General features: G+C 52.7%; 1 protein-coding gene across 2 annotated transcripts in view; it reads left to right on the forward strand.

Moving 5' to 3' along the window:
• The window catches only part of PEBP4 (phosphatidylethanolamine binding protein 4), a 220,950-nt gene that overhangs the window by 177,915 nt on the left and 27,861 nt on the right, over nucleotides 1-15,174 (forward strand). The window lies entirely within an intron of this gene.

The raw sequence follows: 15,174 nt of genomic DNA on the forward strand, positions 1-15,174 counted from the left end.
AGTCCCTGAGGGTCTGATTTAATCCCTGCATACAGGCAGAGAAACCAACCTTGACCTGAGAAACACCGGGGACACTGCAGGCTTCTAGTGGCCGGAGTTTCTAGCTGATTAACTCACCCACTGCTTGCTCATGGCTGAAGAGTGTTCAACAGTATTAATAATGGACAATGAGGATGAGGACAATGATGACAAAAGTAATGTTAGAGAAGAGTACATATGTCCCATTTTGGCCCCAAGCCCACGGGACTTTAATCCTTCCTTCCTCCCTATTGGCACGTCTCTTACACACACAGGATAATAGAAAACAGGAGTAGAAGTTTGGGAAACGTTTAAGAATCATTCACACAGGCCTCTGACTCCAAGCAGGACTTGACTAACTCATCCAGGAAGAATCATTATTGCAGCTAGTGAGTGAATGCAGGAGTCCGTGAGTAGGGCGGGGCCTTCTTGGACCCTTCCTCCCCTTCCCAAGCGTGAAAGTGAAAGTATTAGTTGCTAGTGCTGTGCTGTGCTGTGCTGTGCTTAGTCCCTCAGTTGTGTCCAACTCTTTGCGACCCCATGGACTATAGTCCACCAGGCTCCTCTGTCCATGGGATTCTCCAGGCAAGAATGCTGGAGTAGGTAACCATTCCCTTCTCCAGGGCATCTTCCTGACCCAGGAATCAAACCCAGATCTCCCATATTGCAGGCAGATTCTTTACTGTCTGAGTCACCAGGGACGTGTAAGTGAAGGGAAAGTCCCCAGCTCAGACTCTACAGGACTGATAACACCAAGGACCACATTCCCTGCTCATCACCCTGCCAGATTTGTGACAATTAGGAACTGACAGAGATCTCAGAGATAGCCTAGTCTAGACTTCCCATTGTACAGATGAGAACACAGAGGCCCAGAGAGGAGAGATGACTTACCTGGGGCCACACAGCAGAGCTGGGACTCAAACTCCTATCTCCTTTTTAAAAAATATTTAGTTTTGTTTATTTATTTATTTGGCTTTGCCAGTCTTAGTTGCGGCCTGCAGGATCTTCAGTCTTCATTTCGGCATGCAGGATCTAGTTCCCTGAGCTGGGGTGGAACCCAGGCCCCTGCATTGGGAGCGAGGAGTCTTAGCCCCTGGACCACCAGGGAAGTCCCCCATCTCCTTTCATTATGCTGTGAAAACCAGACAGAGAAAGGCAATGGAGGAAGCTAGTCAGGGAAGCTATTGTATTAGGTGCCCCTTCTTGCAGAGATCGACATGATCCATAATTCCTGCCTCTCTGGCTCCAAAGCAGGCAAGTAACAGCTTTGCACAGAGGGGCAGCTGTGGTCATGCAAGCGGTCATGATGCCACGTCAGTGTGTTTGCAGAACAATGGGCCTTTCCCCTGTACTCAGCTACCTAGAAAAGAGTCTAAAGGGGTAAACGACTCTCCGGCCCCCAGGCAAATTCCTGATGAGAACCTGATTCAACTTTTAGCTCCCAAAGATCTCTCCAAGTGTCTACTTGGTATAAGCTGTCCCAGCAATGTTTACAGCCAATTAGAGACAATTAAAGGATTAAGTGGGAAACCTTGGGTTGATGTAGCCCACACAATCACTCACTCATTCAACAAGCTTCTAAGAGTGTCTACTCTGAGAGGATTCAGCAAGGAAGAAGATTGGGTCTCTGAGCTTAGTACACCCTCAGTCTACTAGATGAGACAGAAAAAGGAGGGGCTTTAATTGCTACAATGCAAGACATTTAGGGGCTTCCTTGGTAGCTCAGTGGTGAAGAATCCACCTGCCAATGCAGGAGACTCGGGTTCAATTCCTGGGTGGGGAAGATCCCCTGGAGAAAGAAAGGGCAACCCACTCCAGTATTCTTGCCCGGGAAATCCCACGGGCAAAGGAGCCTGGTGGGCTACAGTCCATGGGGTCACAAAGAGTCAGACATGGCTTAGCGACTAAACAACAACAAAGACATTTGGGAAGCACAGGGAAGGTGAGGAGTCGGGCAGCTTTGCAGAGGAGCCGTCAGACCCTGGGAACTCGGGAGCCACCTCAAAGCGCATGCTGGCCAATGCATCTGATCTATCTGCTCTCGGGTTTCTCTTTGCCCTTCATCCCTCCCCGGCCCCAGAGCTCAGACATTCTGTTTTTCATGGGAATGTAGACCCTCACTAACCCCTAGCTCCAGCCTCTGCCTTCAGATTTTCCTTTTCCATCATTTTCCCCATTTGGGACCCCAACCAAGCCCACACCCTATGGATGGACGGGTAGGCTCGGTGTGGAGGTTGCAGGGAGGGGCCCCACCAGACTTACCCCGACAGATGTGCTCTGTCCCCCGCACAGCTGTCCAGCCATCCCATCTGCGCTCACTTCCTGCCTCCCGGCTCCAGCCCCTCACACCTCCCACACAGGGGTGGGGAAGTCTGGTCCAAAAGCCAGTATCGAGCCCCCCCACCCTCCCACCCACCAGCACACCAAAGCCAGTAGGCCAGGAGCCTGGCTCCCACCCTCCGCCCTCCTCCACAAGGAGTAGTGGCCTGGGAAGGACTTTGGCAAGGTGGCCTCTCTGGGGGGCTCTGCCTCAGGGTTCAATCTCAGGCACTGGGCAGCTGCGGGAGCCGCCCAGCTTCTCCAGTGCTCCTAACACTGATTGTCCTCATGAAACTCACTCCAGTGTCACTGATCTGATTTCATTATTTGGTCAAAACTAAGGAGTCTGCTTCGCTCTGGCTAGGTGTCTCCACGGGAAGGAGAAACTATTTTCAAAACAAGTTTGATGTGAAAAGATGTCCCAGCTAAAAGTCTGCCCTGATGCCCTTGCAGCGCTGACTCATTGTTGAAGTCCATGCAGTGACCCCAGTTTCGACGCCGGGAGGTGGGAGGAAACAGGAAATCTCTCGAGGAAGTGACTTCTCTGGAAACCTGTGTGTTCCTGGGATGCGACCAGCTGCCTCCTGATCACTGAGCAGGGCACATACGTTCTCTGGGATGATAAGGATGGTTCAGGCAGCTCTGTGGCTCCCATGAGCTGAAATTATTTAAGGACAGAAACAGCAGCCCTGTAGCCCCAGCCCTAACTCCATCCATGGTAGGCCCTCACTAAGAGTGTGCTGAACCAGGCTACCAGGCTATTCCCTGGCCACCTGCCTCTTGCGTCACACAGGCAAGTGGGGAATCTGATTAACCATCACGGTTTGCTCTTAGGAAACTCAAATTGGGCAATCAGGAAAAGGAGATGTGTCACCATATGTCTCCATGACAGAGAATGGGAACAGGAGAGTACTGGAGTAATGAGAAATTTGACTATAAAATTAACAGGTATCTTCTACTCAACCCAGAGTCTTTTCTTTAATACTGTGTCCCAGTGCATTGGCAGTGAGGGAGAAAGATGATAAATTGTTCCCTTTTCCTAGAAACAAAAAATGTCTTACAAGTATGTGCAAACCCCAGGATCCTGTATCTCTTGAACGGGATTACCTGGGTAGGAACAGGCTTCTCCAGGCAGAAATGAGCCCCTACAACAAGGGCTGGTGCCAAGAACAAAAGCTAAGGGTTAACCCAACCTTTCTAGTTGCAAGAAGGGGTTGTCTTCTTGACCACCATTTTTGAATGAGGGGAAATTCCAATTTGCCCCACTGTTCCCACCACAATCACAGACACACCCAGCCTTTGTATATGACTTTAAGTGAGGGGCATTGCTAGCCTTCCTGCCCAGCTGGAAACCCATTAATGTGGACATCCATTCAGGTTTTTCAAATTGCTCACTCTCACAGCCTCAGATGTGACCAGACAACTGTGGAGTTCGGTTACTTTATTTTCAAAGTGTTTTGCTAAGTATCTAAGAAAGAACCTTTCTTTCACAAAGACATCCATGTCACCATTTTTCCACTTTACAAATCTGGCCGCCGTAACCATGGCGGAGTCCCTGAAAATTCAGGTCCCAGCCTGAAAACTCTGATCATCTGATAAGTTTGAGCCTCTTGTAACAGAAAGAGAAGGTGGATGAGAGATGGCTGATGACAAGAGGGATGAATGACAGCTGGGCAGGAAGGCAGGCTGATAAGCCCACAGCAGGCAAGGAGCCCCATCCCCACCCAGGGCCTTTGAGGCAGGCTGCTTGGCAAAAGGAGACACTCCTTTGTTTTAGGAATGGTTAATTTATGCCCCTGTGGTTTCAAACAAGAGCAACCCAAAGTTTTCTTTAAACACACACACACACACTCCCCTTCCCTCTCCTCCTCCTCTCCTCCTCTTCCAAAGCGAGGCTCCTCTCCCCTAGCCCAATGATATGGGGCCTCTTTACTTAAGAGAAAGGGACAAACCATATTCACCAGTTCACCCAGATTATTCCACTAGTTCATGGCAGTAGGGAAGCCCTAAGACCACACAGAGGTTCCTGAGTATCAGACCCAAGTTCTCCAAGCCAACGGGATGATGGAAGGAAGGGAAAGAGCTTCATTCTGACCACCTGCAAGGGTCAAAAACAGTCTTGCGGGCCCTCAGAGACCCAGGTTTTACAACATAACAGCCTCTATAGGCCTCTGAATCGAGGACCCTAGCGTTTGCTCTCCTAATCTAGGGACCTCGGTTTAGGGTGGCCCCCCTCACTCACCCCAACCCCGTCTAGAAGCAGGAGGCTCGACCTTGGAGCCCCTGCAGCATGGATTCCCTGGACCAGATTTCACAACGCAGAGCTGAGTTTACTACAAGTTTCAGACAAAGAAGGTGTGTCAGAGCCGAGAGCATGCTTCTGCCCGCTGCGTGGGCGTCAAGTTCAATACCTTCTTGTCAACACTTGAATGTGTTGAACATCACTCACAAGGGCATTCTTTAAGAAACCTATTAACTTAATTACCCAGGCGGTTTCCCGCCCCCCTCCCCCTATCCATGCATCTCATATAAAACTTTGGCTTTCTTCCTCTCTGAGATACTTTTGATGTTACTCCTCTCCCCTTGGCACAATACCATCTTGTTTATTTCTCTAACAGTTAGTCAGGGTGGCTGCACTGGTTAGTCTGACTCCTTGGCTCAGGTCTTAGCGCTGTAGGGAGCTGAGAGAGAGCAAAGTGTGACTCTAGTGATGGAGGAGAGGGTTGTCTGGCATCGTCTTCTCACTGCCTGATAGGAGTGGGAATCTAGAGGAAGAGGGCAGTGAAGGTATAAACCAGTTTCCACAGCATGTGCCTGCAAATGCAGGAGATGCAGGTTTGATCCCTGAGTGAGGAAGATCCCTTGGAGGAGGAAATGGCAACCCACTCCAGTATTCTTACCTGGAAAATCACATGGACAGAGGAGCCTGGCAGGCTACAGTCCATGAGGTCTAAAGAGTCAGACACAACTTAGCGACTAAACCACAACACAGGGTGTGCTCCCTCCTTCTTCTAGAAGGGGAGAGAGAGGATGCACCCAGAGATGCAGGTCAATCAACAGGCAATTAGTAAACACTAGCCATGTGCCTGGAACCATCCACTTAGATCTTGAAAGAAGAGAAAACTCTGCCCAGATCAGTTTCTCCAAATCCCAACCCCATGCACATCCCAGTCCCTGGGAAATGAAAGAGTTAATTTGGTAAAAGTCATCTCACACTAGAAATCAGGAAAACTAGGTTCCAGAGCCACGCTGCCTATAAGCGGTCCCCTGGATACCAGGGCCCTGAACTGGTTCCTCTGGGAAAGGGAGAGAGTAGACATCGATAAGGGGTCTCTGGACTCTCTTCAGATCTCATCAGCCACAGCTCATCTGAGCTCCCATGGGCTGTTGGCAGCTTCCCACCCACTTGGGGAATCCCCTCAAAGGAAGGGAAGGAGAGGTGATGTCCAGACAGGGAGGCAAATTGCGACCATCTAAGGGAGTTGATCCATGTGCTGTGTTTGGTGGCCAGGCCCTGGACAGTGACTCGCCTCTCAAGGAGGGAGGAGATGAGGAGAGGCAGGGACTGGGAAGGGAATGACTTTCCGCTCTAGCAGGGTCAGTAGAGGTCATGAGCCCAGGAAGGCAACTGTGCTCCTAGGGCTGACATCACATAGAGGGGACCTCTTGCCCACTAATCTAAGGCCAGAAAAGCTACACAGAGGCCCAACAGACATGTCGGGAAGGTGCCAACCAGCCAGACCTCAGGCTCCCATTCATTGTATTGTGGGAAATCCGGGCTGCCAGCTATGATAAAGGCGGGACACACCCCACAGCTTTCTTGCCAAACCCATGAAGAACCAAAAAGCAATTTTCAGACCTTTCCAACCATCCCCATTCTCTCTCCTCCTTCCAGGGAAGCAAGAGCACTGGAGCAAATTCAGAAACTCCAGCAGAGCTCTGTGGGATACCCGCTTCTGTACGCACACCTCAGATTATCCCTTCCCCAGTCCCAAGAGCAGGCCCCCTAGACTCTCCGTGGACCAGTGTGGGTCTGCAGAGCCAAGAGGCATTGGTGTGGTGAGTCCTCTGTGTGGAATTATAGAGTTATAAGGGACCTAATGGGCCATCTGATCCAACCCCCAGCCTCTGGACAGGTCTGCTGCCCAGTCGCTCACTTGCTGTGAGTGGTCCTGAGTGCCCGGTGATGGCAAGTGGTCAGTGCCTCACGGCTTCCAGGCAGGGAGGGCTCATCTCCCGGGAAGCGCTTGCTTGTGGGGAAACCGGAGACTACCTGATGTTATTCCCACCCACCTCCCTGACTCAGGGCTGATTAAAGCCTGGTGACCTCTGATTCACACCATCCCCCTTCTTCACTCACCCCTAGCAACCCCTCCATGTGTGTGCAGTGGTAGAGGGGGAGGAGTGCTGGTGGAGGCCCAGGTTTTGACCCTCAGCACCCTCTCCTCCAAGGCGTCCAGCCTGCAGTTTCACTCTGATGCAACTCTCCGCCAGGCGGGTTCCGTGACCCAAGCACCCTGAGGCTTAGGTACCTTCCCGGGCAGAAGAGAAGGCATCTCCTTCTATCCACATTCTGGCCTTGTCCCGTCACTCACTGGCTGGTGGGCTTCTCTCCCCACCCACAGAGGGTTCCTCTCAGTGGTCCCTTCCACCTCAGCCATATAGGTTTTGAGCCTCCATCATACCCAAAGAGCCTAGGAACACCATCTTTTCAGGGGATCCTCCCTTCTCTAAAGGTGTGGGGGGATCTGCTGTGGCTGAGGCTTGGCAGGAGGGCAAAGCAGCAAAAGCTAATTTATCTCCCTTCCATACCTCCCTATGTGGTGTATACACAGGTGTGTGTGTGTGTGTGTGTGTGTGTGTGTGTGTCCAAGTTGTTGGAGTTGACTAAGAGTCTAAGCATTGCCTAAGCCAGGGCCCAGGTCCAGGTGAAGCCCCTCCCCCACCACCCCCAGTCTGGGACCGACATCCCCTCCAATGCCAGGGCCCCCGGCTCTGTGGGAGAGAGCACTTGCAGCCCAGGGCTCCTGCTCACACACTCACACATTCCCTGAGAAAGCCCCCTGGGGCCTCCGTGGGAAGGCTTTCCAGGAGACTTTTATGGCAAGAGAGGAAGTCTGGGGCATCATTAAAACAGCTCAAGCCAAGGAGTGGGCAGAAGCCTAGCAGCAGAGTCAGGCCACAACCTTCCCCATCTAAGAAGCCTTGAACTCCTTTCCTAGTCTCAAGCTGTTCAGTTAGGCAAGATCCCCATAGTCTCACTGCTGCCCCTCAAACCACCTCCCCCTTGTGCACACATCTATGTGTATGCACACACACACACACATGCACAGGTGAATCACACATACACACACAAACACCTAACTGGATGCTCACACTGACTCACCCAGATCTGACCATCGAAGGCTCCAGCCCAAAGAAGCACTGAACTTAGAGCTGCAAGTCTATAAGCAGGAGGCTCGACCTTGGAGCTCCTGCAGCACTTGGAGCTGGGAGAAAACCTTGAGCCTTGGGCACCTTCCTCAAGAAATTATCTTCATTATTTAACAGAAGAAGGCACTGATCAGCTCCCAGATCCAAGGCCCAAGGTCACCCAGCTCCGAGTCCAGAACCCCATGGCCTCTCACAGGTAGCCTATCAGGAAGCTGAGCTCAGAAGAGAGGCTGGTTCCCCTTAAAGGCTTATGGAGGAGGCAGGGCATGGATGAGGCAGGGGACCTCCAGGGAGTCCAGTGCTAGGTATCATTTAGGGGTCTGATGTCCAGCTCAGTAGCTACTAGCCACATGTGCTGATTTTAATTAAAATTAATTAAAATTTAATAAAGCATTTTAAAATTCAGTTCCTCAGCAACACTAGCCATATTTGAAGTGTTCAAGCCACGTATGGCTACAAGTTACTGTATAAGACAGTGTGGATCTGCAGCATTTTCATCATCACAAAATGTTGTATTGGATGAAGATGTATTGCCGCTCAGGAGAAGGTGAACTAGGGAAGCCAAAATGAAGAAATCAGTTTCCTGATAGAAGGATGAGGTTCATGTGGGAAGGAGAGGAGGAGAAGAGAGGGGTGAAGAGGAAGAGACTGGAGAGAGAAGAGAGAATGGAAGAGGAAGAGACTGAAATAAAAGAGAAGGGAAGGGAGGCAAGGGAAACCCTGTGGCCTAGAGCTGACCAGCTGCTCCTAGTCTGGGAGACTGACACTCTCCCTCATCCTCCTCCAGAAAGGCCAGAGAACAGAACCACAGGTCCCGCAGCCAGGGGCCACAGATAGGCCATCTGGTAGTTATCCAGACTGAAAGAGTTCAACCTGTCCCCAAACAGATCAGCCCTCACGTCCAGGCCTCTCTCCATCCCCAAGGGTGGCTTTCACACCAGGACTCCTGGACTTGCAGAGATGGCCCCGCCCCTTTCCATTGTCAGTGGGTGGGGGCGGGGCACATCTAACAGGGATGGCCCTGAGACCCTTTTACAGATCACTGAAGCAAAAATGTTTCTTGGGAAAAAAGAAGGAAGCAAGCAAACTGAAATATTAATGCTGCTTCTGCCATGAGTTGGGTGCACTGTTCAAGTCAAGGGACAACACCTCGACTCAATTCCATAGACAGATAAATCTATCATGTCATGTTCTCCCACATCCTCTCATGTTTGAAAGACTGCACTGAGCTGGATAAAGAGCATCACACCTGTGATCAGCATTATCTGGGTTTAATCCCACTTCTGCCACCTAATGACCTGGACAAATGGCTGCCCTCCCCCAGCCTCTTTTTCCTGCCTTGTGGGGTCATCAGGGTGATCAGGTGCACCGATGAATGTGGAACGCCTGGACCAGGCCTGCACTGAGTGTGTGCTAGTCCCTCGCCTTCAGCCCCAGCCTCCGCTGGAGGAGCAGGAGACAGAGCAGCAGGGGCACAAGATGCTCTGGCAGAGCTCGGGACCAGAGGAGATGCAGAAGAAGCACTTGGGAGAGAGCACCTGAGGAAGGCTTCAGAGTGGAAAAGAAGTGGGAACCAGTCTATAAAGATAAGGAGAATCAGAGGAGGACATCTGAGACAGAAAACACAGAGCCAAGCCCACAGAGAACCTCAACTCTTACTAGTCAAGCTGAGGGCCTGAGGAGAGCTCTCAGCCTCACATGGGTAAATCCTCCAGTCACAGGGTCCCAGACCCTCCCTGAGTCACCTGCCCACCCCAAGACCCTCCAGATCCCACCTCAAAATCTGGTTGCCAATGCCTCTGCAGAACCTAAGGCTAGGGAAGTGTTGACCCATCATAGTCCAGACCCCTCTCAGTGCTCCCACAGCGGCACTCAGTATCCCCTAACTCCGGAGGGCACTGGAGAAAGTGACCTGCCACTGTCCAAAAAGTTTCCTCCCCCAGGCCAGAAGGAGTGGCCCAGAGGAGATTTAGGAAGATCTGGACTGGACCTTCAGCCCAATTTGAGCTCATCCAGGGTGGCCCAAGAAATTCCAGCAAAGGGGAAAGGAATCATCTCTTCCCTTCAGCATTGATTTCCTGAACACAGGCCCCCTTTGTTACAAGGTGCAGGCAGAGTAACCTTGGACTCTGAGTCAGGAGGCTTAGATCATGGGCCAGGACACCTGGATTCCATTCTGTAACCTCGGGCAAGTCACTTCACCTGTTGGGAGCTTGTGTTCCCCACCTGCAGATTGGGGTGATAAGCCTTGTCCTTCTGCCTCCTTGGGAAGAAGAGTTAAACGATGCTATGGCGTGAAAGTGCCTGAGAGGCCTCTGGATAGGAGAGTGGCCAACACATGTATCGGATGGTGGTTGTTACTGCCTGCTAACCACGACACCACCTCCAAGTGACTCACCTCACCTGTTGGCTCTCAGAGACTCTCTAAAGGTGCTTTTCCTACTGCGGTGCCCCCCTGCTGAGAGGCCAAGTGGGAAGCGAGGGCAGTGCTTTTTCTGTCTGGCGGTTGTCAGGGGGCGACTTCTCCAAGGCAAGGACACTGAAAATGGGAGGTCGGTGAGGGGCCCAGGAATCTGCCTCTTGGGATCCTCTGCCCTCCTCTGACCCCAATTATCTGCAGATGGCCTGGAGGCAGGGCTAGGCCAGTGCCCAGATGGGAACACTGAGGCTTCAGGCTGACTCATTAGAGTTTCTTGCCATTGGAAGACCTTGTAATGATGGCCTGTGGCTCTCATCCAGATGCTGACCAAAAGACCACAGTTAGGCAGCTCCGGAACTCTGGAAAAAGCAAATCAGCCTGTCCGTCCATCCTCTGGGGCGTGTGTGGGGACTTAGATTCTGCTCATCCCACCTGCTTCAGATGTTACCAGCCACCACGGCCCCATGGCCACTCCCAGAGGCTTGCCCAGGGCTGGTGGGTTCGATTGTTGATTGTTAATTGTTTTGCCACTTTATCCCAAGTGACTTCATGTTCACCTGACCAATTCCTACAATCAACCTAGGTTGGGGGCGGGGGACTCAAATAACAGCTAGAATCTCTCCAGGAGCTAGTCCTGGGAACACAGGGGCAAGTATCTCTTTAAAAATATTCCCTGCATGGCAGGTCACACTGGCCTGCAGCCACAACACCCAGGGCTGTGATCTCACCAAGCTCCAGGAAGCCAAACAGGGTCAGGCCTCCCAAGCAAAACATAGGTGTTGCTGGTGATTCAGCAGGCGAGCCCCGCCCTCCCAAGTCTTGCTCTTTTCAGGTGAAGGAGTTGATGCTGGGATGATTCAGTGAGCTCTTATGGGTGGGGGGTGGGGAGGGGCGCAGAGGAAGGGGGTGTGGTGCCACCAGCAGCTGGTTCTTCGGTGCTCCTTCTCTGCAGCCACATGTTACAAGTGTCGACAGGGTTCTGAAGAATTAGGGTATATACGCTTCCTCCCTCCGCATCCCCTGCCCACTTCCTGAGGCTAGTCACTGGCAGGCATCTCCTCAGACTCCTTGGGCTGTTTCAGCCAGATAAGGGATGGAGGAGGAAAACAGAGCCTCGGAGGCACAAGCGCAGGAACCCAGGGACCACCCCACCCACTGCCGCTGAGCCAAACAGCTGGGGTCTGTGGCAGCCACAAGGCTCCAGACCTCAGCCCCCGGGATGGTCCCTTCTGGTTTGGGAACAAGTGAGGATAAAAGGGGTCCATTAAATGAGGGCAGTCATTAGTCTGTTTTATGAGCACACAGATATTCATTACACCCCAACCCCATCATTAGAGGCTGCAGCGAGAGTGAGCTTGGGGCCCCTTTTTTATTGCTATAGATACTGAGGGGGTTTCTCCCCCAAAGGGATCATTACTTCTGCTTCCCAAGAGGGGTTCCTGCCCAGGACAAAGCCAGTGGCCTCCACTCATGGCCAGATGCTCACTTCCTTTCCAGGTCCTTCATCCCTAGTCCTCAATCCCCCAGCCACCAGGCAGCCCAAGGGGAGGGCCAAGCAGTTTAAGGAGGAGGTGATAAGGGCCTGGGGCTTCTCATAAGGAGGCTCTGGAAGAGCCCAGGCCTCACAGCTGGAGTCCAGAAGTAGTGACCTTCCCCTTCACTGTCAAGCACCACCATCAGGTGGAGAGGAATTCGTACTTCCTCCAGGAAGCCCTCCATGCCCCACTCTAGGCCCTCTGCAAATCCTCTTAGCACTCATGGTACCTGTCATAACCTCTTTTCTCTCGTGTCTCCGTCAGACTGTCAGCCACCTTCCCGTGGACACAGCACTTGGCACCTAGCAGGAGTTTACTCAGTGTGGGCTCCCTGGCATTAGCCTGGAACCAGGGCAGGTGAACTGGGGTAGGAAGAGGGACTTTCCCCTAGCCCCAGTTCTTCTCTCTGCCCTCTCCCCCAGTGCGAATGATCCAATGGCCTGACTGCTTTCTCAAGGCCACAGTCAGTGAGCAACTGAAAAGCCAGCTACACATCTAGCCATGCCCCCACTCACCTTCTAAATGTAATCTCTTCACAGCAGTCCCACTGGGCCACTCTCTGCCCCCTTCCCGACAGGTCACCAGGGACAGCCTCCAGCGGGCCAAGCCCTCTCCTCCAGGGCCAGCCCCTCACACAGGACAGGACAGCTGGCTCAGGAGGGCAGAGGAGGCACGGGAGCTCGCCCTCTCCCCCATGAGGGCTGGAAGCGCCAGTGGTAATAGACTGGAGCCCACCCTGCTGGTGTAGGCCATCGAGGCTATGGAGCGTGGCCAGACCCCACAGGGAGGAGCGGGGCTAGAGCTGGCAGATTAATCAGCTGTCATTTGCTTTCATTAAAGGCCCCTTGCTTGTGTACTGCAGCCTCGGATGCCAGGGCAATTAACTGCTCACAGCAAAAAGTTCCAGGGAGAAGTTTATCTCGGCTTCTTGTGGCATAACCTAGGGATTGGCCTGGTGTCCCGAAACCCCAGACTCCTAGGGTGGAGGGCCTCTGAAGTCCAGACTCATGGGTGGGGGGCCGGAAGGAGGCCCTGGGAGAGCCCGGGAGCCTTGGGAGTCAGAAGTTGTGGAGGGCTCCTTGACCCTCTTTGGGTTCCTTCCCAGCTGTCACCCCATCCTCTTTCCTCCCCTCTCCTCGTGGCCCTGGGCACTGTCACCTGTAAATGCTGGGCCCTCCTCAAGGTTGTGCAAAGACCATTTCAACACACTCTGAGAGCAATGATGATCCTGACTGGGCCCATGGCCAAGCACTACAACTGCCCCGAGCCTGACTCTCCACCTGCTGGGGAGGAGGGTGGGCACCCAGTTCATAGGCAGCCAGGGTCCTCCACACAGACCTCCCACCCAATCAGCTTCTGGGGCTGAGTGACCCTTAATAAAGGAGCAGCACAGTGATCCAGTGCACTTGGCCTTGCTGGAGGGAATCATAGCTCTCCCTTCCTCTCCCTGGGGTCATGTTAGTTCCCAAGCAATCCAGTGACTGATGGAACCAACCAGGAGGTCAGGGTGGAGTTCATTAAGCTCAGTCTCGGGTGTTTTTTCATCATGATTGCCAAGCTCCCCAGATTGGCATTTGCCTGCCAGGCACTGTAAAAGGTGACACAACAGAATGAGAGTAAGCTCTGGACTGGGCTGACAACTGCTTGTCCCCAGTGGGCTGTGTTCACTGTTCCCTTGGCCTTGACACAGGAGGTAGGGACAGAAAGACGAGGGTAGCCCCGAAAGTTGGTCAGTGATAGCAAGTTTGCTTGGGTATCTGCAAAGGAGAGCTGAGGGGGACACTTGGCTGTAGGCCTGCTTCTAGGACCAAGGAACCAGTGCAGACCCCCCCACCCCCCCACCCCCCGGCCTCCTGAGCCACCTTACACACCCGCCTCTGGTCCAAGACTGCAAGAAAGAACAATGCTTGCTCTCTCTCTTTTTCAAAATGTTTTGAGTTGTCGATTTCTTTTTTTAATTTATGTATGTATTTATTTTATTTATTTTTGGCTGCACTGGGTCTTCGTTGCTGTGTGCAGGCATTCTCTAGTTGTGGTGAATGAGGACTACTCTCTAATTGCAATGCACAGGCTTCTCATTGCCATGGCTTCTCTTGTTGCCAGTCAAGGCCTCTAGAGCACGTGGGGTCATGAACTTGAACGAGCTTCGTTGCCACATGGCATGTGGAATCTTCCCAGACATGGATCAAACCTATGTCCCTTGCACTGTCAGGTGGATTCTTAACCACCAGACCACCAGGGAAGTCCATGAGCAGTGCTCTCTTGCCTCCTCCTTCCCCAGAGATTTCTAAACACCTGGAGAGGGACTTCCCTGGCAGTCCAGCGGTTAGGACTCTGCGCTTTCACTGCCAAGGATCCAGGTTCTATCCCTAGTGGGGGAACTAAGATCCAACAAGCCTCACGGCCAAAAACATAATAATAAATGAATAAGCACCTCGGGAATAAGCATTCCCCACCTCCTCAAATAGGGTTGGGAGTGGGGAACAGGATGGGAAGAAGGAAGCACCAGTGGGTGTGTATCCAACACCTGGGGAGCACCTAGCAAACAGTGCACTCAGATGTGGCTCCTCAGGGCCCCCTCCAGCAGGAGGGGCTGTCTTGCCCAAGGCCAGAAACTCAAAGGTTCCGAATAGTGAGTGACACCAAGAATCACCAACTGGGTCTGCTTTTCATGGCTCCAAGCAGGGGTGCTTACCAGGCCTCATGTCTCCCAGTGCTGGCCCGGCCCCAACCCCTGTCTACCTCCTGTGACCACTCAGGAGCCCAGCCAGTCCAAATAGTCTGCCTTGAGAGCTGGGGTCACCTCTGCACCTGAAGGTCAAGCAGGTCCTGCTCTGGGAAGTATGATCCCCTCCCCTGGGGGCAGGGTGGGGGTGCTCCTGAGCCTGGAAGAGACCAGAAAGGGAACAGTGTCAGAGACAAGGGCTCATGTCACCACCGCTGCCACCACAGCTCTGATTCGGACCCTGCGCTCCTGGTCCAGAGACGCCGGACCCTGGGAGCAGGCTTCCGGGGCAGCGCTTCTCAGATGAGTGTGTACGCAAGCTCTTGTTAAAAGAAAGATCCTGATTCACACCATATCTGGGTGGGGCCCCAAATCCCGCCTTTCTCACAAATTCCCACGTGATGCTGCTGCCTCTCTGAGCAGCAAGGGGCCAGGGACTGGGGCTAAGTTCACTGTCAGTCCCTCTGAAAAGAGTAAGACGTGATTTGAATGAGACAGACTGTTTCTGCTTATTGTCACCCTCTCTAAGGAGCCTGGGGTTTCTTGGAGCCTCCATACCTCGCCGGCATCTTTTCTTGCTCAAAAGTCTTGATCCCCAAGCTTCCTTCCAGAAAGTCCTCTCTCCTTCCTTCCTTCCTTCCTTCCCTCTCTCTTTTCTTTTCTCCTTCCTTCCTCCCTTCCTTTTCACAAGGCAGCCCTGGGCCTGGGCCCTTTGGTGGAGAAGG

Source organism: Bos mutus, chromosome 8 (assembly GCF_027580195.1).
Source record: "Bos mutus isolate GX-2022 chromosome 8, NWIPB_WYAK_1.1, whole genome shotgun sequence".
Classification (NCBI taxonomy): Eukaryota; Metazoa; Chordata; class Mammalia; order Artiodactyla; family Bovidae; genus Bos; species Bos mutus.